Raw genomic sequence first — 23,106 nt, 5'->3', positions numbered from 1 at the left:
ATCATATCTCAGTAATAAAAAAAAGAAAAAAAAAAAAACACAACACCCGGGGGGGGTTTCCAAATAAGTCGTATTCAAAGTGCTTAGAGTTGTTCTAGGCAGGCAGAAAGTGCTATCTACGTGCGTTAATGAAGATTGATAGTTGTGATGAGCATGAGATGCGCTTATTTGTATTTTCATGGAAACGTAAGCTTTCAGAAGCTAACTCTCCCCTCTCTCCTGTAAAGCCAGGCAGGACAAGCTTCAGATTAACATCTGTAATGAATGATCAACCGTGAGCAAATCTACCAGAGAGAAGAGAGGTGGAGATCTGGGCGGGCAGATACTTTTTCCTAAAAAGTCCAACGACCGTAAATCACCACTACGACCTTCTCCTTGCATTTGGTTCCGCTTACTGTACGCGTTAACTCATCTAATCCTCGTAGCAATTCTTTTTTTTTTTTTTTAAGATTTTATTTATTTATTAATGAAAGACAGAGAGAGAGGCAGAGACACAGACAGAGGGAGAAGCAGGCTCCGTGCAGGGAGCCTGACGTGGGGCCGATCCCGGGACTCCAGGGTCACCAGGGTCACGCTCCGGGCCCAAGGCGGCGCCAAGCCGCGGAGCCGCCGGGCTGCCCCCTAGCATCAGTTCTCCTACCGCTAATCTTCCCTAATGAATGAGTAAATAGAAGCTCCAGGATATTAACGGACCTGCCACAAACTGCTAAACTAGTAACTGCGGAGAACGCGGACTTGAGCTTATTCTATACCTGTCAAAACGCACATCTGCATATCGTATTAAAAAAATTAAGGATTTGCTCTTTTGGGGCGGGGGGAGGGAGGGATGATTAATTAAGGGTTTTTTTTGTGGGGGGGGGAATGAAGGATTTTTTTTGAGGGGAGACGTTTAAGGAGTACTGGGCGGGGGGGCGGGCGTGAAGTAACGAGCCCTAACAGGAGACGTCGCTGTCACGACCTGCAGCACGAGACTAAGGCGGACGCGCCGAGCAGCGGTCTGGGGGGCTCCTGACCCGGGGCCGGGCCTGCAGCTGCGGCTCGCGGTGGCGCCCTCAGGTCTCCTCCGTCAGGCCGGCCCCGCACGAGCGCCCGGAGCTGCCCGGCAGCCACAGAGCCCGCGGCCCGAAGCAGGCCCGAGGGCGGGGCGCCGGAGTTCCCGGCTCCCTCACACCCCGAGTTCCGCGAGACTCGACTCTCCTCCCCACGGGGGGGGCGGGGGGGGCGGGGGCGCCGTCGGAAGAGACCCAGAGTCTCCCGCGCCAGCTCTGGCCTTACCTCTTGGCCTTGGTTCCCTTGAGCACGAGTTTGGTGGACTTCACGTACGAGTATTCGGCCATGGTTGGGGGGACGCCCTGTCCGCCGAGGGGAGAGCTGGCTAGCGGCAAAAGACCTCCACTGGAGGAGGGACTGGCGAGGGAAGCCCTCCCCGCGCAGAACCGCAGGGACCCCCTGAGCGCGCAGGCGACGGCGCCTCCGAGCCCCGGGCGTTATTTTTCACCCGCCTCTTGGCGCCTACTTCCTGTTTACAGTCTGGGGCTACGGCGACGGCAGAGGGCCGAATTACCTCAGGGTTCATTTGCTTTGGAGAAGCGCGGGTTCGCGTTTCCGCAAAAGAGAAAAAACGGGGGGGGGGGGGGGATGGGGAGGGGAACGGACGCGCCCCCTGGCGGCCGCCGAGGGCCTGACAGCTGTGGGGGCGCGCTAGAGGTGTCCTGCTCCGTGTCCCGGGAAGGCGACCGGGTGATGAGCCCCGTGATGGGGCTCCCGGAGCGCCTCCCCGCTTTCCTGGGCGTGAGCTGGGCCTCCGAGGGCTTGCGAGCCCTTCCAACCCCATCAATTCCTATTGTGTTATCTAGGGAGACTGGAGTGGTGGGCAGGAAACGACTGGGGAGTCCAGGAAAAGATAATTAAGTGCATAAGTTTGGGGGCAGACGGCACGAGCGCGGTCGGAATCGGGTGCAGGTGCGGCGGAGGCCGAGGCGCACACTCACGACCCGAGAGGTCTGTCCGCCTAGCAGGGGCCTCGGGGGGCGCTCCAGCCCCCGCGACCGTGTCTCCGGCCTGCTCCGGGATCTTCCGACAGTTTCTTAAAAAAAAAAAAAAAGAAAGAAAATGTTTCAAAAAACATTTTATTTTTATTTGAGAGGGAGGGAGAGAGAGAGAACGACAGCAGGGGGAGGGGCGGAGCTCCGTGTAGGGCTCCCTCCTGGGGCTCCATCCCGGGGCTCCACCAGGGACTCTCTTCTGGGACTCTGTGATCATGACCTGAGCCGAAGGCTGACCCTTCACCAACTCAGCCACCCAGGTGCCTCTCTTACAACAGTTTGATAGTTCACTTCCCTGATTGCCTTTTCTCCCACTTCCAAACCACCTCTGATAATGCTGCCTGAATGATCATTCTAGAGAACTCGCTGATTATTCCCCAATCTAAAAATCTATTAAAGGCAACCTATTACTTTCAGGAGAGAAACTCCCGGCATCGCTTAGTAAACTATTGACAGTCTGGCCTCTTTTCCCACCACCTAACCTTTGCTACCGTAGTCCCACCAAATGGTTGGAAATGTCTGAATGCTCTCTGTTTGCTTCTGCTCCCTGGAATCCTGCCCTTTCTTCTTTCCCATGCTCTTCACTTGGCCCCAGGGTTTCCAATGTTTAAGACAATATTAATTAGTGGAACCTCACTAAAATAGGGAAAGGAGGAGAAAAGAGAAAGTTAGGAGGTGAAGCCTTACCACTCAACATCAATTATGGTTAATTACAGAAAGAATTATCAATGAAGAGCCCAACAGAAGAATCAGCAGCAGGAAAGAATCATCAATCACAGTCTCCTGCAAGGGAAAGATGTATTTCGTATCTCTGACAACATCTCCACTACCCCTGCAACTCAGCCCTTTGGAAACCATCATGACCTGGACTTCTGCTATTTTTCCCCCCGATGGACTTTTGTTCGGAAAAAACCCTCCCAGCTTCATTCTTCTTCTGCACAAAATAATGTTCCTCTTTGTTTGTTGCATGTCCAGAATTGGAATTCTGTTATTCCTGAAAAAAACCATTTTTTTGCTAGTAAAATAACTGATAGTTTTATTTTTCAGGTTAAAACTCCAAAAAACTGTCTTTAAATTCCCTCCTGCACTCCCCAAGCATCCTGCATTTCTCATTCTGTAGTTAATTGTGTGCTTTTTCAGGGCAGGAACATAAGTAGCTTATTCGTCTTTGTTTCACCTATATACCTTGTGCAGTACCTGCTTCAGAGTAGACCCCGCATAAATGTCTGTTAACATGTTAGGATTGTAAAGCCTGAAGTTCAGCTGTGGGTTAATGAAGAGAGTGGAACATTTAGGAGTGTGACTAGATAGGAGGGGTTGTGGTAGAAAAACAGGAGGAGGAAAATCAGAGGGGTGAGGAATAATATATTATCATGGAGGCCACTGGAGGCCCATTCCTTATTTATTTACCAACCATCTCTGCAAAAACACCATGTGCTTGATGATAACATGTTGGCACCAGTATGGACAAAGGCAAGGAGCTAGGTGAGTGCTGCGTTGTGAAAAGAGAAGTGAATAGCCCAGTTGGTTGGAGACAGGGCATGTAGATTACAGTGGTGGGATCCAGGATTGAGAAGGCAAAGTTGGGTCATTTTGTACCTGAAAAATTTGCATAATCAGGAAGCAATTGTGAGGGTACTTTGCAGGGGGGTCAGATGAACAGAGTGGTACTCCAGGATGGTTACTCTGCAGCACTTGGCAATGCGATATAAGCCATGAGCTTTGGCTTTTTTTTTTTTTTTTTTTTTTTTGGTAATACGAGTAACTGACAAAAGATAGTTATTTCAAATAAACACATTGCCAACCACAAGACTAGACAAAGAGCCAGCCCCACTGCCCCCTAGGCTCCTTTGTGAACTTGGTTGATTTCAATAAGTGACCATTTGGGCCACTTGCCTTTTCTCTTCCTGAGCTTTAAATTCCACACTCTTATATTTTAAATTTTCTAATAAAGAGTGAGCCTATAAAACCCTAGCCCCCCACACTTGGCTCTGATAAAAGCAGAAAACCTGCCTGTGCATACTTGTATGCTCGCCATCCTCCTTCCCCCTGCCCTGTGTGACCTCGCTATGTGGTTCCAGGTGTGCTGTGTGATTTCCAGGTCTTATAAATAATAAATCTCTATTTTTTCAAAGTTTCCCATTGTTCTTGAAGGGCATCTTGAAATCATAATAAGAAGCACAATAGCGGGTCCAAACACAAGAGTGGTATATTGATATTAGCATATTGATATGCTAAGACTGGCACAAAACAGTGTGATCAGTGGTGTGATACCAAAACCCTTTTACTCGAGCCATGACTCTTTTTTTTTTTTAATTTTTTTTTATTTTTTATTTATGATAGGCACACAGTGAGAGAGAGAGAGAGAGGCAGAGACACAGGCAGAGGGAGAAGCAGGCTCCATGCAGGGAGCCCGAGGGGGGACTTGATCTCGGGTCCCCAGGATCAGGCCCTGGACCGAAGGCGGTGCTAAACCGCTGAGCCACCCGGGCTGCCCTCGCTTTCTTAGTAAAGAGAAATTTTACCCCCTTACAAACACAGTATGACACAATCCCTTGTACATTTTCATTAGCTTAGTCTAGACCCCCAGGTGACTCAGGGGCTGAGCTGAGCATCCACCTTCGGCCCAGGGCCTGATCCTGGGATCCGGGATCGAGTCCCCCATCAGGCTTCCTGCATGGAGCCTGCTTCTCCCTCGGCCTATGTCTCTGCCTCTCTCACTCTCTGTCACTCTCATGAATAAAGAGATAAAAATCTTTAAATAAAAAACAACAACAGAAAATAATTCGCTTAGGCCTTTGCTGGAAGGTGCTGCTTGTTGCCCAACTTAGGTTCCATGGAGTCCGTGAGGCACGATCACCCTTACATTCGAGGCTTGCCGTTTCTTTGTGTCACCAAAGTGCTCCTTCTTCTTTATCCCTCTCTCTGCTTTTCGGTTTGATGAATTATTTTTTCATGATTCTATTTTAATTACTCCATTTTTCTCCATTCGAGACTCAGCTGTCTTTCTTTTTTTATTTAATGATCTTCAGTGATGTTGCTTCTCCTCTGCTAACTTCCTAGTTCTGCATCTGTGTCTACATTTATATCCGTGTCTCTGTTTCTCTGTCAGTGTACGTGGACACACAACGTGCTTTCAGTTCAGTTGGGGGTCAAGCCGGAGAGTCAGTGCCTCCTGTCTACTTTCAGTTCTGTGGCTGACAGCAGGTTCCCTAGAGCCCAGGTCAGGGCGACCCACTGGGTGCACCGCTGTCCACAGCTCACCCAGTGGGAAGGAGGGAAGGGCCCATAACACACGACAGGCAGGGGTTCAGGATAAGGACGGCCTCACACCTTCTAGGCCGAGACTCTGACACCTTCTGTAGGGTTTGCCTTGGATTCAGGAGCCTAGGATCGTGGGGAGCTATTGCCCATGCCTCCCCCGGTGGGACTGTCATCTTCTGGGCCTCCAGTATGAGAGAACTGGTGCCCACGTGTGTGCACATGGACCTCGTGGGCCTGGGCGCATGTACACACCAAGGAAGAACATGTGGTTGGAGGTATTTCCCGCATGTGACACCCGCCTCCAATGTCATAGATATGATGCCACAGTGGCCTGGGGACGTCTGGAGGAAGCACCCGCTAGGATAATCCCTGTCCCACGGGCAAGATGCAGACCATCCCCGACGGGCACAACGGCTTCTCTGGGGTCAAAACCGGGGAAGAATGGAAAGTTGTGTCTGAACGCAGGCGTGTGTCCAGGCTGGGGCCCTGGCTGCACACAGTCCTTCCCTGGGGCCTGTGGACAGGGGTGCGGGTGTGTCACTGTGTGCACAGGCCATCGCCTGCAGGGACGGGGGAGCCGTCGGCAGCCCCGAGCGCCGCCCCTGCAGCTTCCTCCAGGAGTGGGTCAGGGAGGGGGTCCCAGGAAGTGAGGTCACTCCCGTGACACAGAGCCCAACAGAACTTGGAACCCCCGTGACCAGGCAACCGCATCTAGTGCAGCCCCACCTCAGGCTCACTTGGCTGGAGACATCCGCTCCTGGAAGATGTTCTCCTGCTGCCGGCCCACCTCTGGGGGCTCTGGCTCCCAGGAACCCCAGGGGTGCCGCTTGTTCCAATGCTGTAGGCTTTGGCTCCAGCATAAAAACCAACGCCTCAGGGCGTTTATCAGGAGGCGCCGTCAGGTAACCCAGAGCAGGCCAGGCCAGGCCCCCTGTGCCAGCCATCCTGGGTGGCCCCATCCCCTCCTCTTCAGCTTCCGGGAAACAGGGATGTGTGGGCAGGTGCATCCAGGCTGGGGGACATTGCAGGGCGGCAGGTTCCCCGGTGATCCTTTCAGGGTCACCCTGAGGTCAAGGTGGGCAGGGTGCAAACAGGGCTCCTGAGGTCCTCTTACCCTCCGAGTAAGAGTCCCCCCGAGGCCCTGCAGCCGATCCCTTTGCTCTCCTTGGGGGAGGGGGGTGCCGCCTGCGCTGTGGTGTGTCTGGATGGGGGCCGCTGGGGGTGCGGCCCAGCCGAGGCGGCCGGACCGGGCGCTGAGGCCTCCTGCCTGGCTGCCGGGCACTGTCTCCACAGAGCTCCACCCGGGACAGGGGGCGCGAGCGGGAGGAAGGGGTGCTCTGCCCCACCGCCTCGAGGAACTGGGAAGTGCCCTGCGCAGCTAACAGAGGCCAGCGCGGGCTCAAATGAGTGCAGGGGCCGGGGCACCCCCGACACCCGGGTCCCCGATGCGGCACGAAGGGCCCCGGGTCCCAGAAGCCAGCCTGCTACTCCCCTGGGCTCCCCCCTACACTCCTGCTCCCACATGAGTCTGCATTCCCCTGCTCCCCACACTTGCCCCAGGGCCCTGCCCCTGCCTGGGCCAGATGCAGAGTCCCTGTGCACAGAGGTGTAGGAATATCAGAGCAGAGCCTTCAGGGGCGGCCTGGTCGCCCAGGGGTTTAGCGCCTGCCTTCCGCCCAGGCCCTGACCCCGCAGGCCCGGGATCGAGTCCCGCCTCGGGCTCTCTGCACCAGGGCTGCTTCTCCCTCTGTCTGTGTGTCTGTCTCTCTCGGTCTCTGTCTCTCTGTGTCTCTTGAGGTCCTTGTACTGATCCAAACTTTTTTGAACATTTATCCTCTAAGATTGTTTCTTTATCGGATAGTTTGTCTTGTTTGTGTAAGAGACAGGCAGAGAGCAGGGAGGGGAGAGGGAGACCCAGGCTCCTGAAGCAGACTGGGCCCCAAGCGCAGGGCCTGCCAGGGCGGGATCCCAGGGTGCTGAGGCCACGACCCGAGCCACAGCCCAGAGTCAGAGGCTAAGTGACTGAGCCAAAGGCATCAAGGCCCGGGTTCCTGCCGTGGGCACTCCTGCCCCCCACGGCCCCCGAGAGCTCGGGCTGCGGGCTGCGCTCCCACCCCAGGCCTCCCGGCGGCTCCATGCACGTCCCCTCTGTCCCAACTCAGGGTGCAAGGGCCTCGGCCGGGAAGGCGCCTCCCATCTGCCCGACGAAGCCCAGCCGGACGGAGCTGCTGGAGCAGGAATTCCAACAACTGCTGCCCGCCTTGCTGCGCAGGGATGTCATCTCCGTTTTCATCTTTTTAGACAACTGTCATGGATTTGCCACCACCGACGAGGTGCTGGATCTGCTGTTTACGAAGTGAGCACCTGCGCCTCCGCAGCCCAGGGGTGGGCCACCTGCTGGTGGGGAGGCTGGGAATGGTTCTGAGCTGCCCGGCCTCGGGCCGCTCCCCCGCCTGGAGCAGAGTCACCCAGGGCACAGTGGGGTCCCGGAGGGCAGCCCCGGGGCCTGGCCTGTGGCGGGTCGGCCAGAGGGGCTGTGCCTGTGCTCCGCAGCCGTCCTCCTCCCCCGTGACGGGGCCTGTGCCTCCTCCCCACCGTCACCGGGGTCCTGAGCTGGCCTCTTTTCCCATTGAAAGGGAGGTTGGAGAGTCCATCGGGGGGCTGTGTCCTGGGGCAACCACACAGGGGGACCCCGGGGTCCCCGGGCGCCCAGGCCCACTCAGATATCGGCCGTGGGCCTGGCCGGAGCCTTTCATGCTCCAGCATTCAGGAGGCCCCGGCAGGTGCGGGCGCTTCTCCGGGGGCTGCCCGTGGCCCCCCGCACAGAGCTGACGGCCCCCGGGGCTCCGGCCTAGTCGGGGGTCAGAGGTGACAGCCCCCACGGTGAGAGGTCGCGGCCACAGGATGATTCGTGGGATGCCCCCGCCCTCCCCTAGATATGGGTGCATCGCAGCTGCGTGTGGTGGCGACGACGCGGTCCTGCAGCGCTGGAAACTGTGAGTGACTCCGGCCCCTGCCCGAGGGCCTTCCCTCTCCAGGAGGGCAGCGAGGGGGCTGTGGGCCGGGGGTGCTGGACCCTCACCCCACACATCTGCAATTCCCGTGACGGGGTAAAGGTCTAAGGGCCCTTCAGGAAAGGAGGAAAGGAGAGCCGTGAATAGGGTGTGGGCTTGGTGGGAGAGCACTGGGACCCCTAAGGGAGACTTTCTCCATGCCCGCCCCTCCCAGCCCTCTGTCTGCCCCACACCTGGGACCCAGAGCAGAGGGGGTGGGGAGCATCGCACTCCCCAATCTGGTGGCACCTGGACCCAGTGCACAGCAGGTTGCCACGAGGGCCATTGAGGGCTCACAGACCCGGTGGCCCTGGCCCCGTGGGAGACGGCAGATTAGAGTCAGTGGAAGGACACCCCCCGGGGCCCCTCATGAGGGAGGCAGCGCAGAGCCACAGGGAGGGAAAGTGGAGGTCCCGGGTGGCTCCTGGCAAGGCCTGGCAGGACACAGAGCCCGAGCCCTCCTGGCTTGGACCTTCCCAGAGCGACAGTGTGTGCAGTGAGGGCGATGACGGGCCAGACGCCCCCCGTCCCCGGACGCCTGCCGGTGGATTCAAGGGGCAAGTGGGCAGGGAGCCAGGCTGAGGAGGGAGCCCCGCTTCCCAGCAAAGACCGTGATGGTCACACCGCTGGGCGTGGGCTCCCCCGCACAGAGGCTTCGTGCCAGCCCCTCCTCGGGGAGCAGGCCTGTGGCAGGCAGGACCGCCAGGTGGCAGGTGGACGAGGAGCAGGACTGGCCTCTGACAGCCCCGCACGGGAGGCCGAGGCCCCGGGTCCTGCAGGGCTTCCCCGGGACACCTCGGTGTGAGGGAGCCCTGTCTTCTGACCCCTGTGCCCACCTGTCCCTCCCCAGGGCCATCTGCTGCATCCTGGAGATATGGATGGACTATTATCAGGAGGACTTTTGTCGGCTCCCCCAATCTGCCTCCCTGAAGAAGATTCTGGAATTCATAAGGCAGCGCATGCCAGGCACAGACGTGGAGCTCCGTGCCCGGCGTTACCTGCAACAACTCAGACGCCTCCATGCAGCGGAGCCAGAGGCTGGGGGTGAGGAGGCCTGGGGGTGGCCGAGCTGGGGACAGGGTGGGCCCCACGGATCCAGCGTCCGTGCAGCTGGGCCGGGAGCAGGGGTTCGGCTCACACCCCATCCCCACGAGCTGCAGGCTGGGGACACCTCCCAGGGCTCTTTGAGCGGTTGGAAGAGTGTCCTTGATTTGGGAGGGACGTGGAAAGTCCGTCCTGGTGGTGATACTTTGTCTTCTTGGAGCTACAGCTTCGGCCCGAGCAAAAGACCCTGAAGCACTTCCGGAGCCCGCCCCAGCCCCAACTGTGGGGCCTGCTGCCTCGGATGGGCCTGAAGTGCTCGAGGCCGCCCTGGCTGCTGGGGCTGAGGGCTTGGCCCCAGCTGAGGTGCCAGCTGGGGAGGCGAAGCCCCTGCAGATAGTGGTCACTGCTCTAGATCACGGCTGCGCCCTGGACGAGCCACGTGCACCTGCGGCCACCCCGGAGGAGGAGCAGGCCCTGGCACCTGCAATCGGGGTCCCCAGAGTGCCAGAGCCGCCAATTGCCTCCGGGACAACTGGCTTCAACCTCTGCGCAGCCCCCTGACCACCTCGGGAGCCCGCCCCAGCTCCCACCGCGGGGCTCGTCATGCCTGCAGCCCAACGGAGGCTTGCCCTTCCCGTGTCATTTCACTGTTTCTATATTTTGAGTTTTTCTTTAACCTGTAAAATGGCTTATGAGTTTTATTGTAATAAAGTATAAGTTAACTTCAAACAAAATTCACTCTGATGCTTTTAAATTATACATCGTGGACCTACACTTTAGGTCCATTCACAGTGTCACAGGTCCCAGAGCCCAGGGCGCCGGGGGACACAGCCCAGGATCGGGTGCTCCCCCAGGTCAGGCAGAGGCCGGGAGGACACAGGACAGCCAGGTGGCTCCTGCCCCCGGGCGGCCCGAGCTGTACAGATCGGCGGGCCCGCCCCTGGAGCATCCAGGCCCCTGCACACTGGGAGCTGCAGTAGTCACTGCGGGAGCTGACTCCAGAGCTGCACAGCTGGCCGCCCCCACTGTTGTTGTCCCTCCTGGTGTCACCCTGTACCTGGGACTGAGCAGGGGCCTCACAGATAAACAACTCCCACTGAGCCATACACCTGGCAGGGGCCTGGGCAGCTCCCCAGGTGCACACACCCGACAATCAGCACAGCAGGCCCCTCCCTCAGAAGACCAGCTAGAAGGTCAGGGGAAAAGCAAGGTATTGACCAAGCAGCACTGGAAAGTTCCAGGGGAAGCCGAGGGATTTACAGTATATAGGATCAGAGGATACTCCCCCTTGTTTTTTTCTTTTCTGTTTGTTTCTGTTGTTTCCCCACCCCCACCCCCTTTTTAATTCTTTTTTATTTCTTCTTTTCTTTTTTTCTCTCTCTCTCTCTTTCTCGTTATTCCAGTACAACTTGTTTTTGGCCACTCCGCACTGAGTAAAATGGCTAGAAGGAAAAACTCACCTCCAAAGAAAGAAATCAGAAACAGTCCTCTCTCCCACAGAGTTACAACATTTGGATTACAATTCAATGTCAGAAAGCCAATTCAGAAGCACAGTTATAAAGCTACTGGTGGCTCTAGAAAAAAGCATAAAGGACTCAAGAGACTTCATGACTGTAGGATTTAGATCTAATCAGGCCGAAATTAAAAATCAGTTAAATGAGATGCAATCCAAACTGGAGGTCCTAACGACCAGGGTTAACGAGGGAGAAGAACGAGTGAGTGACACAGAAGACAAGTTGATGGCAAGGGCGGAAACTGAGGGAAGAAAAGAAAGACAATTAAGAGACCATGAGGATAGGTTAAGGGAAATAAATGACAGCCTCAGAAGGAAAAAATCTACGTTTAATTGGGGTTCCCGAGGGCGCCAAAAGGGACAGAGGTCCAGATTATGTATTTGAACAAATCATAGCTGAAAACTTTCCTAACTTGGGAAGGGAAACAGGCATTTAGATCCAGGAGCTAGAGAGATCACCCCCACCCCCCTTAAATCCATAAAAACCGCTCAACATTTAACATTTAATACTGGAACTTGCAAATTCCAAAGATAAAGAGAAGATCCTTAATGCAGCAAGAGACAAGAAATCACTAACTTTTATGGGGAGAAGCTTTAGGACAACAGCAGACCTCTCCACAGAGACCTGGGAGGTGAGAAAGGGCCGGCAGGATACAGTCAGGGTCCTAAATGAGAGGAACCTGCAGCCAAGAATACTTTATCCAGCAAGGCTCTCATTCAGAATAGAAGGAGAGATAAAGAGCTTCCAAGAGAGGCAGAAACTGACAGGATATGTGACCACCAAGCCGGCTCTGCCAGAAATATTAAGGGGGGACCCTGTAAAAGAAAGGGGAAGTCCAAGGAAACAATCCACAAAAACAGGGACTGAATAGGTATCATGATGACACTAAATCCATATCTGTCAATAGTAACTCTGAACGTGAATGGGCTTAATGACCCCATCAAAAGGACGCAGGGTTTCAGACTGGATAAAAAAAGGCAAGACCCATCCATTTGCTGTCTCCAAGAGACTCATTTTAGACATCAGGACACCTACAGCCTGAAAATAAAAGGTTGGAGAACTGTGTACCATTCAAATAGTCCTCAATAAATGCAGGGGTAGCCATCCTTATATCAGATAAATTAAAGTTTGTCCCAAAGACTGTAGTGAGAGGTGAAGAGGGACACTATATCATACTTAAAGGATCTATCCAACAAGAGGACCTAACAATCACGAATATTTATGGCCCGGATGCGTGAGCCGCCAAGTATATCAATCGATTAATAACCAAAGTTAAGACATACTTAGATAATAATACACTTATACTTGGTGACTTCAATGGAGCGCTTTCTGCAATCCACAGGTCTTTTAAGCACAACATCTCCAAAGAAACAGGAGCTTTAAATGATACACTGGACCAGATGGATTTCACAGATATTTATAGAACTTTACATGCAAACGCAACTGAATACACATTCTTCTCAAGTGCACGTGGGGCTTTCTCCAGAAGAGACCACAAACTGGGTCACACATCAGGTCTTAATTGATACCAAAAGATTGGGATCGACCCTGTGTATTTTCAGACCATAATGCTTTGAAACTAGAACTAAATCACAAGAAGAAGTTTGGAAGGATTTCAAATACGTGGAGGTTAAGGACCATCCTGCTACAAGGTGAAAGGGTCAACCACGAAATTAGAGAAGAATTAAAAAGATTCATGGAAACTAATGAGAATGAAGACACCACCATTCAAAATCTTTGGGATACAGCAAAAGCAGTCCTGAGGGGGAAATACATCGCAATACAAGCATCCATCCAAAAACTGGAAAAAACTCAAATAGAAAAGCTAACCTTCCACCTAAGGGAGCTGGTGAAAGACAGCAAATAGATCCAACACCCAGCAGAAGAAGAGGGTTAAAAAAGACTCGAGCAGAACTCAATGAAATAGAGACCAGAAGAACTGTGGAAAAGATCAACAAAACCAGGAGTTGGTTCTTTGAAACAATTAAGAAGGTAGATAAACCATTAGCCAGCCTTATTTAAAAGAAGACAGAAAACACTCAAACTAATAAAATCATGATGAGAAAGGAGAGATCACTACTAACACCAAAGAAAGGACCTAGAGTGTATTCTATATGTTAAGCAAAGTCAGTCATTCAGAGAAAATACCAGATGATTTCACTCATATGTGGAATTAAAACAACAACAACAACAACAACAACAACAAACGGATATAGGGGAAGGAAGGAAAAGAGTGGGAGGTATACTATAAGAGATTCTTTAGTACAGAGAACAACAGGCTTGCTGGAGGGAAGGAGGGCATGGGATTGGCGTGGTGATTGGCAGTGAGGAGGGCACTTGTTGTGATGAGCACTGGGTGTTATAGGTAAGTGATGAATCACTAAACACTAGTCTTGAACCAATATTACAGTATATGTTAACTAAAAACTTGAAAAAATAAGGAAAGAAGACTCATGGAATGGTAAAGCTTGCAGGGAGCATGGTAGTCCAGTAGCAAGCACCTTGTGCATTAAAAGATGAGGAGGGGGCGCCTGGATGGCACAGTCAGTTATGTGACCAACTGTTGGTTTCAGCTTGGATCCTGATCTCGGGGTCATGAGGTCGAGTCCCACATCGGGCTCCGTGCTCAATCTGGAGCGTGTTCTCCCTCTCTCTCTAATTCCCACTTGTGCTCTCTCTCCCTCTCTCTGATTTATATATAATATAAATCTTAAAAAAAAAAATAAGATGAGAGAAATAAATCACATTTTCAGACACAGTGCAGACCCTGGAGCTACAAAGCCTCACCTATACCACATGCACTACCCTGCTTGCCTCATCTTTCCTCAGTCTCCCTTTTGTGCTCTCTCTTCCTCCTTTTTCTTTCCTAGACACCATATGCTTAGTGAGGCCAGCAGAACCAAGAGCTAAAAATGTCCTGGGTGTGGCCCTTCATAAAGGCTTTCATCAAAGGCACTTACCTTGAAGTGGAAGCCATGATGAGCCAGAAACAGAGATTTGTCTATATGTGCAGAGTCAAAGAACCTGTAAGACAGCAAAAGTCAATTTTTTAAAATTGTATGCTGGGCCGCCCGGGTGGCTCAGTGGTTTGGTGACTGCCTTCGGCCCAGGGTGTGATCCTGGAGACCCAGGATCGAGTCCCACGTCAGGCTTCTGCGTGGAGCCTGCTTCTCCCTCTGCCTGTGTCTGTGCCTCTCTCTCCCTCTGTGTCCTTCTCATGAATAAATAAAGAAAATCTTTAAAAAATAAAAAAATAAAATTAAATATGTATTCTTTCATTGTAAAGGACCTTAACTATCAATTTCACTTTAAAAAAAATTGCATGCTAATTAGCAAGGAATAGGACCTTCTCCACCATTTAAGTAAAAAAAAAAAAAGAAAAAAACAAAAAAAACCAAAACACATTTTTAGCCTAAAGTTCACTAGCAGTAAGCAGAGGATGAATTGAATACACACAGCAGAGGGGGTCTAGTCAACTGGCCAATCAGAGGGAAAAAACAACGAGCCCTCCACGTCCTGCTGAAACATATTATAGGTCAAAGGTTTTCACCGTCAAAACTACTGGCATGTGGGCCGGATGAGCCTTTGTTGGGGGGCTGTCCTGTGAATTACGGGATTTTAACAGCTTTCCGGAACTCCACCCACTAGGTGCCAGTAAAACACGGATCCCCTACCTGTGAAATCAAACATGTTTCCAAATATTGCCATACGTCCCATGGGGGACAAAATTGCACCTGGTTGACAACTATTATTCTATCTATATCAAGACTACCAATGGATCGTACCGTAAAAAGGAAATACTGTCTACTAGTGCTGCCCAATATGGTATGTGGTTATTACATATCTGATATATATGGCGAGTGTGATTGAGAAAGTGAATTTTCTCAATTATATAAAATTTTATATAATTTTAATTAATTTTAATGTAAATTGTCACATGTGCCTGGCCAGTGACCACCACATTAGTGAAGTCTCAGATGTATAAAGAGCCAATTATGAAACAACGTTCTCTTAACAACCAACAGGTCAAAGAAGAAAAACTTTTTCATAGAATAACTTAAGGGGGAAATTAAAAAGCATCTTGAGGCCATCTGGGTGGCTCAGTTGGTTAAGCCTTCGACTCCTGATTTGGCTCAGATCATGATCTCAGTATCTTGAGATCGAGCCCTGTGCTGGGTTCTGCAGTGAGTGTGGAGCCTGCTTAAGATTCTCCCTCTCCTTTCCCCCTGCCCCCACCCACTCCTGGGTTCTCTTTCTTACATAAATACATAGTATCTTGAAACAAATGAAACAAGGAAACCCAATATACCAAAACATTTAGGCTGCAGCAAAAGATTTCTAGGAGAGCTTAATGCTATAAACACATACAGAAAAAAAAAGAAAAAAAAATATATATAAATCTCTCAAGGAACTGTAGAAAGAATAGATGAATGGATAAAGAAGACGTGGTACATATGCGATGGAGTATTATTCAGTTATACAAAAGAATGAAATCTCGTCATTTGGAATGACGTACATGGAGCTAAAGAGTAATGCTAAGTGAAATAAGTGAGTCAGAGAAACACAAATACCATATGATTTCATTCCTAAGTGTAATTTAAGAAACAAAAAAAGAATGTGCAAAGGGGGGCACCTAGGTGGTTCAGATGGTAAAAGCATCTGACTTTGTATGTTGTTTATTTTTTTCACTTCACGAGACTTAATACTCTTTCATGAAAAGAACTCTTACTAAACTAGGAGTAAAAGTAAACCAACTAAACATCATAAAGACCAAATATGAAAAAAAAATTCCAACTAATGTACAAAATAGCAAAAGACTCAAACTTTTCCTCTAAAAATAGGATCAAAATAAAGTTCTTTACTCTGGCCTTTCCATCAAATATAGTACTAGAAAACTTAGCCAGAGCAATTAGGCAAGTAAAAGAAACAAAACGCATCCAAACTGGAAAGGAAGAAGAAGAATCATATTTGCATATACCATAATCTTATACGTAGAAATCGTAAGGATTAAAAAAATTAGAAGCAGTAAACAAATTCAACAAGGTTGCAGAAATGAAAACCAACACACCAAGAAGCAGTTGCATCTCTAGATGTTAACAATGAACAATTTGAAGTGGAACTCAAGAACACAACTCCATTTACCACAACACTGAAAAAGGTAAGATATTCAGGAACAAGACTAATGAAAGAAGTGAAAGAATCATACACTGAAAATGAGAAAACATATGTAAGAGTAATGTTTAAAAAAAACCCCAATAATAGATATCTATTTTATAGATAAAATGCTTGAAAGGAAACATAAGGAAAAGATTCACAATATTAGATCTGCCAATGATTTCTTTCTTTTTGTAAACAGGCTCCATACCCAGGGTGGAGCCTAATATGGGGCCTGAACTCACAACCCTGAGATCAAGACCTGAGCTGACATTGAGTCATATGCTTACTGACTGAGCCACCCAGGATCCACGGACCTGGCAGTGATTTCCTGACTACGATACCAAAGCACCAGCAAACAAGTAAACATAGACAAATGGGGTCTATAAAACTTCAAATGCACCAAAGGATACAATCTAGAGAGTGAAGAGACAACGAATAGAATGGGAAAAATATGTGCAAACCATGTATTTGACAATAAGTTAACATACAAAAAACTCCTACGAACTTCGTCACAAGGCAACAAGTAGCCCAATGGAAGAAAGGACGAAGAGCCTGTACAGACATTCCTTGAAAGAAGATGTATAAATGGCCAATGAACCTATGAAATGATGCTCCACATCACTAACCATCAAAAAAGGCAAATCACAACCACGATGAGGGTCACCTCACACCCATTAGGATGACCACTGTTAAAAAATAAAATGTTGGCAAGGATATGGAGAAATCAGGACACTTGTGCATTGCTGATAGGAATGTAACATGGTGCAACCACTATGTAAACAGTATGAGAGTTCCTCAAAAAAATTAAAACTACAACTACCATATAATCCAGCAATCCTATTTCTGGGGTACGTGTAGTCAAAAGAATTGAAAGCAGGGTCGCCAAGAGACCTCCATCCTCATAGAAGCATTCTTTATCATAGCCAAGGGCTGGGAGCAACTCAGATGTCCATCAAAGGTAAATGGATAAAGAAAATGTGGTGTATACTGATTTTTATTTATTTATGAGAGACACACGGGGAGAGAGGCAGAGACACAGGCATAAACCATAATGAGATACCATTTCATACCCACTAGGATGGCTATTATCAGAGAACCAGAAATAACAAATGTTGGTGAGGATACGGAAAAATTGAAACCCTGTGCACTGCTGGTGGAAATATAAAATGCAACTATGCAAAACAGTATGGTGGTTTCTCACAAAATTAAAAATGGCATTACTGTCATGATCCAGCAATTCCACTTCTAGGTACATGCCCAAAAGAACTGAAACCAAAGTCTTGAAGAGATATCTGTACACCCATATTCCTCGCAGAATTATCCACAATAGGCAAAAAGTGGAAGTCACTCATGTGTTCATTGAAATATGAATGGATAAATGCAGTATATACACAATGGAGTATCAGTATTTTTTTTTTCTTTTTTTAAAGATTTTATTTATTTATTCATTAGACAGAGAGAGAGAGAGAGAGAGAGAGAGAGAGAGGCAGAGACACAGGCAGAGGGAGAAGCAGGCTCCATGCAGGGAGCCCTATGTGGGACTCGATCCCGGGTCTCCAGGGTCACGCCCTGGGCCAAAGGCAGGTGCTCAACCCCAGAGCCACCTGGGCTGCCTGGAATATCAGTCTTAAAAGGAAGACTGACACATGCTGTAACATGGATGAACCTTGAAGACCTCCTGATTTCAAAAACTTGCGAAGGGACAGTAATCAAGACAAATATATCAACAGAACAGACAAATCAATGGAACAAAGTCCAAAAATATATCAGCACATATAAAGTCAAATGATTTTTGACAAACGTATTAAGGCAGTTTAATGGAGAAAGGAAAGTCTATTCAACAGTGGTGCTACAACAACTGGTTATCAATACGAAAAAATGAAAAAAAGAACTTTGATCCCTAATTCACACAAGACTAAAAATTAATGAGATAGATCATAGATCTTTTTTTAAAATAAATTTATTTTTTATTGGTGTTCAGTCTACCAACATACAGAATAACACCCAGTGCTCATCCCGTCAAGTGCCCCCCTCAGTGCCCGTCACCCATTCACCCCCACCCCCCACCCTCCTCCCCTTCCACCACCCCTAGTTCGTTTCCCAGAGTTAGCAGTCTTTACGTTCTGTCTCCCTTTCTGATATTTCCCACACATTTCTTCTCCCTTCCCTTATATTCCCTTTCACTAATAATTATATTCCCCAAATGAAAGAGAACATACAATGTTTGTCCTTCTCCGACTGACTTACTTCACTCAGCATAATACCCTCCAGTTCCATCCACGTTGAAGCAAATGGTGGGTATTTGTCGTTTCTAATGGCTGAGCAATATTCCATTGTATACATAAACCACGATAGATCATAGATCTAATGAGAAACTAAAACTGAAGCCTCATAAAGAAAATGTGGAAGAATTTCTTCATGACCTTGGGGTAAGCAACAACTTCTTAGACTGAAGATATAAGATGGTAATGTAACAGAAAAATAGTAATAAATGGAATCTTATAAAAACTAAAAACTTCTGGGACACTTGGGTGAAGCCTGCTTCTCCCTCTGCCTGTGTTTCTGCCTCTCTCTCTGTGTCTGTCATGAATAAATAAATAAAATCTTAAAAAAAAACTTATAGTTGAAAAATTATAATTGAAAAATTTTTTTCAATTTTTTAAACTTTTGCTTTAAGAAAAATACCATTTAATAAAATGAAAAGTTAAACCATAGACTAGGAGCAAAGACTCAGAACTGTATCGGACCCCGGGATCACTCCCGGAGCCAAAGGCAGACGCTCAGCTGCTGAGCCATCGAGACGTCCCACTAGGAAGATATTTTTAAAGGCATCTCAGCAGTATTAACTTTTCCCAGAATAAAGTATGGAAAACTTACCAACAATATCAAGTTGAGTTTCTTCATCTTCTTCTCTTTTTCTCTTCTTCTCTTTGCTCTTTTTCTTCTTACTGTAGGAGATAATTTATATAGATAAGTTTAGAAATATTGATTTGATGTTAAACATCTAAGATGGAATCTTACAAGCCTCTTTTAAGCTGTACACAGATTTATGAATTATTGATTCACAGTTATCTACACCGATATGTTCTCTTCCTTCTAATACTGAGAAGTCAGTTCTGATCCTGTATGTATTGTATTATAGTTAAGAGAACAGGCTCTGGAGGACTGCCTTTTTAATCTTGTTATTTCTTAGCTCTGCGACTTTTGGAACATTTCTTAATCACTGTCAGCTTCTCATCTATAACATGAGGATAATAATTTATGCTCTTAAGGTTACTGCGAGGATTAAGGGTGAATGTGAATCTTCCTATGTTGCTGGTGAAAATGAAAAGTGGTACAGCTGCTTTAGGAAATAGTTTGGGGTTCTTCAAAAAGTTAAACAGAGTTATCATATGACCTAACCTATGTACTGCTAGGTATATACCCAAGAGAAATGAGAACACACATCCACACAAAAATTTTCTAAGAAATTCGTAACAGCATGATTCCTAATAGCCAAAAAGTGGAAATACCCCAGATGTCCTTCAACGGGTGAAAGGATAAACAAAATGTGTTATATCCATACAATGGAATATTATTCAGCCATAAAAATAAGGATACTGATACATGCTAGACATGGATGAAGCCAGATACAAGAGACCGCATATTGCATGACTCCATTTATAGGAAATATTCAGAACAGGCAAACTGATAACAGAGAGAAAGTATATTAGTGGTTGCGGGCATGAGGGAAGAGTGGACTGGAGAGGGACTACTAAGGATTATGGGGTTTCCTTCCCAGACCATGAAAATGTTGGACAACATGACAGTGGGGAACTTTGTGGACTAAACACTAAAACCCACAGAACTGTGCTTTATAGGGTGAATTTTATATGTATCATATCTCAGTAATAAAAAAAAGAAAAAAAAAAAAAAACACAACACCCGGGGGGGGGTTTCCAAATAAGTCGTATTCAAAGTGCTTAGAGTTGTTCTAGGCAGGCAGAAAGTGCTATCTACGTGCGTTAATGAAGATTGATAGTTGTGATGAGCATGAGATGCGCTTATTTGTATTTTCATGGAAACGTAAGCTTTCAGAAGCTAACTCTCCCCTCTCTCCTGTAAAGCCAGGCAGGACAAGCTTCAGATTAACATCTGTAATGAATGATCAACCGTGAGCAAATCTACCAGAGAGAAGAGAGGTGGAGATCTGGGCGGGCAGATACTTTTTCCTAAAAAGTCCAACGACCGTAAATCACCACTACGACCTTCTCCTTGCATTTGGTTCCGCTTACTGTACGCGTTAACTCATCTAATCCTCGTAGCAATTCTTTTTTTTTTTTTTTTAAGATTTTATTTATTTATTAATGAAAGACAGAGAGAGAGGCAGAGACACAGACAGAGGGAGAAGCAGGCTCCGTGCAGGGAGCCTGACGTGGGGCCGATCCCGGGACTCCAGGGGCACCAGGGTCACGCTCCGGGCCCAAGGCGGCGCCAAGCCGCGGAGCCGCCGGGCTGCCCCCTAGCATCAGTTCTCCTACCGCTAATCTTCCCTAATGAATGAGTAAATAGAAGCTCCAGGATATTAACGGACCTGCCACAAACTGCTAAACTAGTAACTGCGGAGAACGCGGACTTGAGCTTATTCTATACCTGTCAAAACGCACATCTGCATATCGTATTAAAAAAATTAAGGATTTGCTCTTTTGGGGCGGGGGGAGGGAGGGATGATTAATTAAGGGTTTTTTTTGTGGGGGGGGGAATGAAGGATTTTTTTTGAGGGGAGACGTTTAAGGAGTACTGGGCGGGGGGGCGGGCGTGAAGTAACGAGCCCTAACAGGAGACGTCGCTGTCACGACCTGCAGCACGAGACTAAGGCGGACGCGCCGAGCAGCGGTCTGGGGGGCTCCTGACCCGGGGCCGGGCCTGCAGCTGCGGCTCGCGGTGGCGCCCTCAGGTCTCCTCCGTCAGGCCGGCCCCGCACGAGCGCCCGGAGCTGCCCGGCAGCCACAGAGCCCGCGGCCCGAAGCAGGCCCGAGGGCGGGGCGCCGGAGTTCCCGGCTCCCTCACACCCCGAGTTCCGCGAGACTCGACTCTCCTCCCCACGGGGGGGGCGGGGGGGGCGGGGGCGCCGTCGGAAGAGACCCAGAGTCTCCCGCGCCAGCTCTGGCCTTACCTCTTGGCCTTGGTTCCCTTGAGCACGAGTTTGGTGGACTTCACGTACGAGTATTCGGCCATGGTTGGGGGGACGCCCTGTCCGCCGAGGGGAGAGCTGGCTAGCGGCAAAAGACCTCCACTGGAGGAGGGACTGGCGAGGGAAGCCCTCCCCGCGCAGAACCGCAGGGACCCCCTGAGCGCGCAGGCGACGGCGCCTCCGAGCCCCGGGCGTTATTTTTCACCCGCCTCTTGGCGCCTACTTCCTGTTTACAGTCTGGGGCTACGGCGACGGCAGAGGGCCGAATTACCTCAGGGTTCATTTGCTTTGGAGAAGCGCGGGTTCGCGTTTCCGCAAAAGAGAAAAAACGGGGGGGGGGGGGGGGATGGGGAGGGGAACGGACGCGCCCCCTGGCGGCCGCCGAGGGCCTGACAGCTGTGGGGGCGCGCTAGAGGTGTCCTGCTCCGTGTCCCGGGAAGGCGACCGGGTGATGAGCCCCGTGATGGGGCTCCCGGAGCGCCTCCCCGCTTTCCTGGGCGTGAGCTGGGCCTCCGAGGGCTTGCGAGCCCTTCCAACCCCATCAATTCCTATTGTGTTATCTAGGGAGACTGGAGTGGTGGGCAGGAAACGACTGGGGAGTCCAGGAAAAGATAATTAAGTGCATAAGTTTGGGGGCAGACGGCACGAGCGCGGTCGGAATCGGGTGCAGGTGCGGCGGAGGCCGAGGCGCACACTCACGACCCGAGAGGTCTGTCCGCCTAGCAGGGGCCTCGGGGGGCGCTCCAGCCCCCGCGACCGTGTCTCCGGCCTGCTCCGGGATCTTCCGACAGTTTCTTAAAAAAAAAAAAAAAGAAAGAAAATGTTTCAAAAAACATTTTATTTTTATTTGAGAGGGAGGGAGAGAGAGAGAACGACAGCAGGGGGAGGGGCGGAGCTCCGTGTAGGGCTCCCTCCTGGGGCTCTCTTCTGGGACTCTGTGATCATGACCTGAGCCGAAGGCTGACCCTTCACCAACTCAGCCACCCAGGTGCCTCTCTTACAACAGTTTGATAGTTCACTTCCCTGATTGCCTTTTCTCCCACTTCCAAACCACCTCTGATAATGCTGCCTGAATGATCATTCTAGAGAACTCGCTGATTATTCCCCAATCTAAAAATCTATTAAAGGCAACCTATTACTTTCAGGAGAGAAACTCCCGGCATCGCTTAGTAAACTATTGACAGTCTGGCCTCTTTTCCCACCACCTAACCTTTGCTACCGTAGTCCCACCAAATGGTTGGAAATGTCTGAATGCTCTCTGTTTGCTTCTGCTCCCTGGAATCCTGCCCTTTCTTCTTTCCCATGCTCTTCACTTGGCCCCAGGGTTTCCAATGTTTAAGACAATATTAATTAGTGGAACCTCACTAAAATAGGGAAAGGAGGAGAAAAGAGAAAGTTAGGAGGTGAAGCCTTACCACTCAACATCAATTATGGTTAATTACAGAAAGAATTATCAATGAAGAGCCCAACAGAAGAATCAGCAGCAGGAAAGAATCATCAATCACAGTCTCCTGCAAGGGAAAGATGTATTTCGTATCTCTGACAACATCTCCACTACCCCTGCAACTCAGCCCTTTGGAAACCATCATGACCTGGACTTCTGCTATTTTTCCCCCCGATGGACTTTTGTTCGGAAAAAACCCTCCCAGCTTCATTCTTCTTCTGCACAAAATAATGTTCCTCTTTGTTTGTTGCATGTCCAGAATTGGAATTCTGTTATTCCTGAAAAAAACCATTTTTTTGCTAGTAAAATAACTGATAGTTTTATTTTTCAGGTTAAAACTCCAAAAAACTGTCTTTAAATTCCCTCCTGCACTCCCCAAGCATCCTGCATTTCTCATTCTGTAGTTAATTGT

General features: G+C 49.4%; 1 long non-coding RNA gene across 1 annotated transcript; it reads right to left on the bottom strand.

The window, feature by feature from the left end:
• Positions 1–2,113: 2,113 nt before the first annotated feature.
• Positions 2,114–21,566, bottom strand: LOC140604709 (uncharacterized). Its single transcript, XR_012007519.1, has 4 exons — positions 21,233–21,566; positions 18,955–19,025; positions 13,881–13,944; positions 2,114–2,828 (listed from the first exon to the last, which is right to left on the bottom strand). It is a non-coding gene; the product is annotated as an uncharacterized lncRNA (long non-coding RNA).
• Between the last annotated feature and the right edge of the window lie 1,540 nt (positions 21,567–23,106).

This window comes from Canis lupus, chromosome 15 (genome assembly GCF_048164855.1).
Source record: "Canis lupus baileyi chromosome 15, mCanLup2.hap1, whole genome shotgun sequence".
In the NCBI taxonomy this organism is placed as follows: Eukaryota; Metazoa; Chordata; class Mammalia; order Carnivora; family Canidae; genus Canis; species Canis lupus.
The sequence above is the reverse complement of the archived record's forward strand: the minus strand, read 5'-3'. Positions and strand labels throughout refer to the sequence as shown.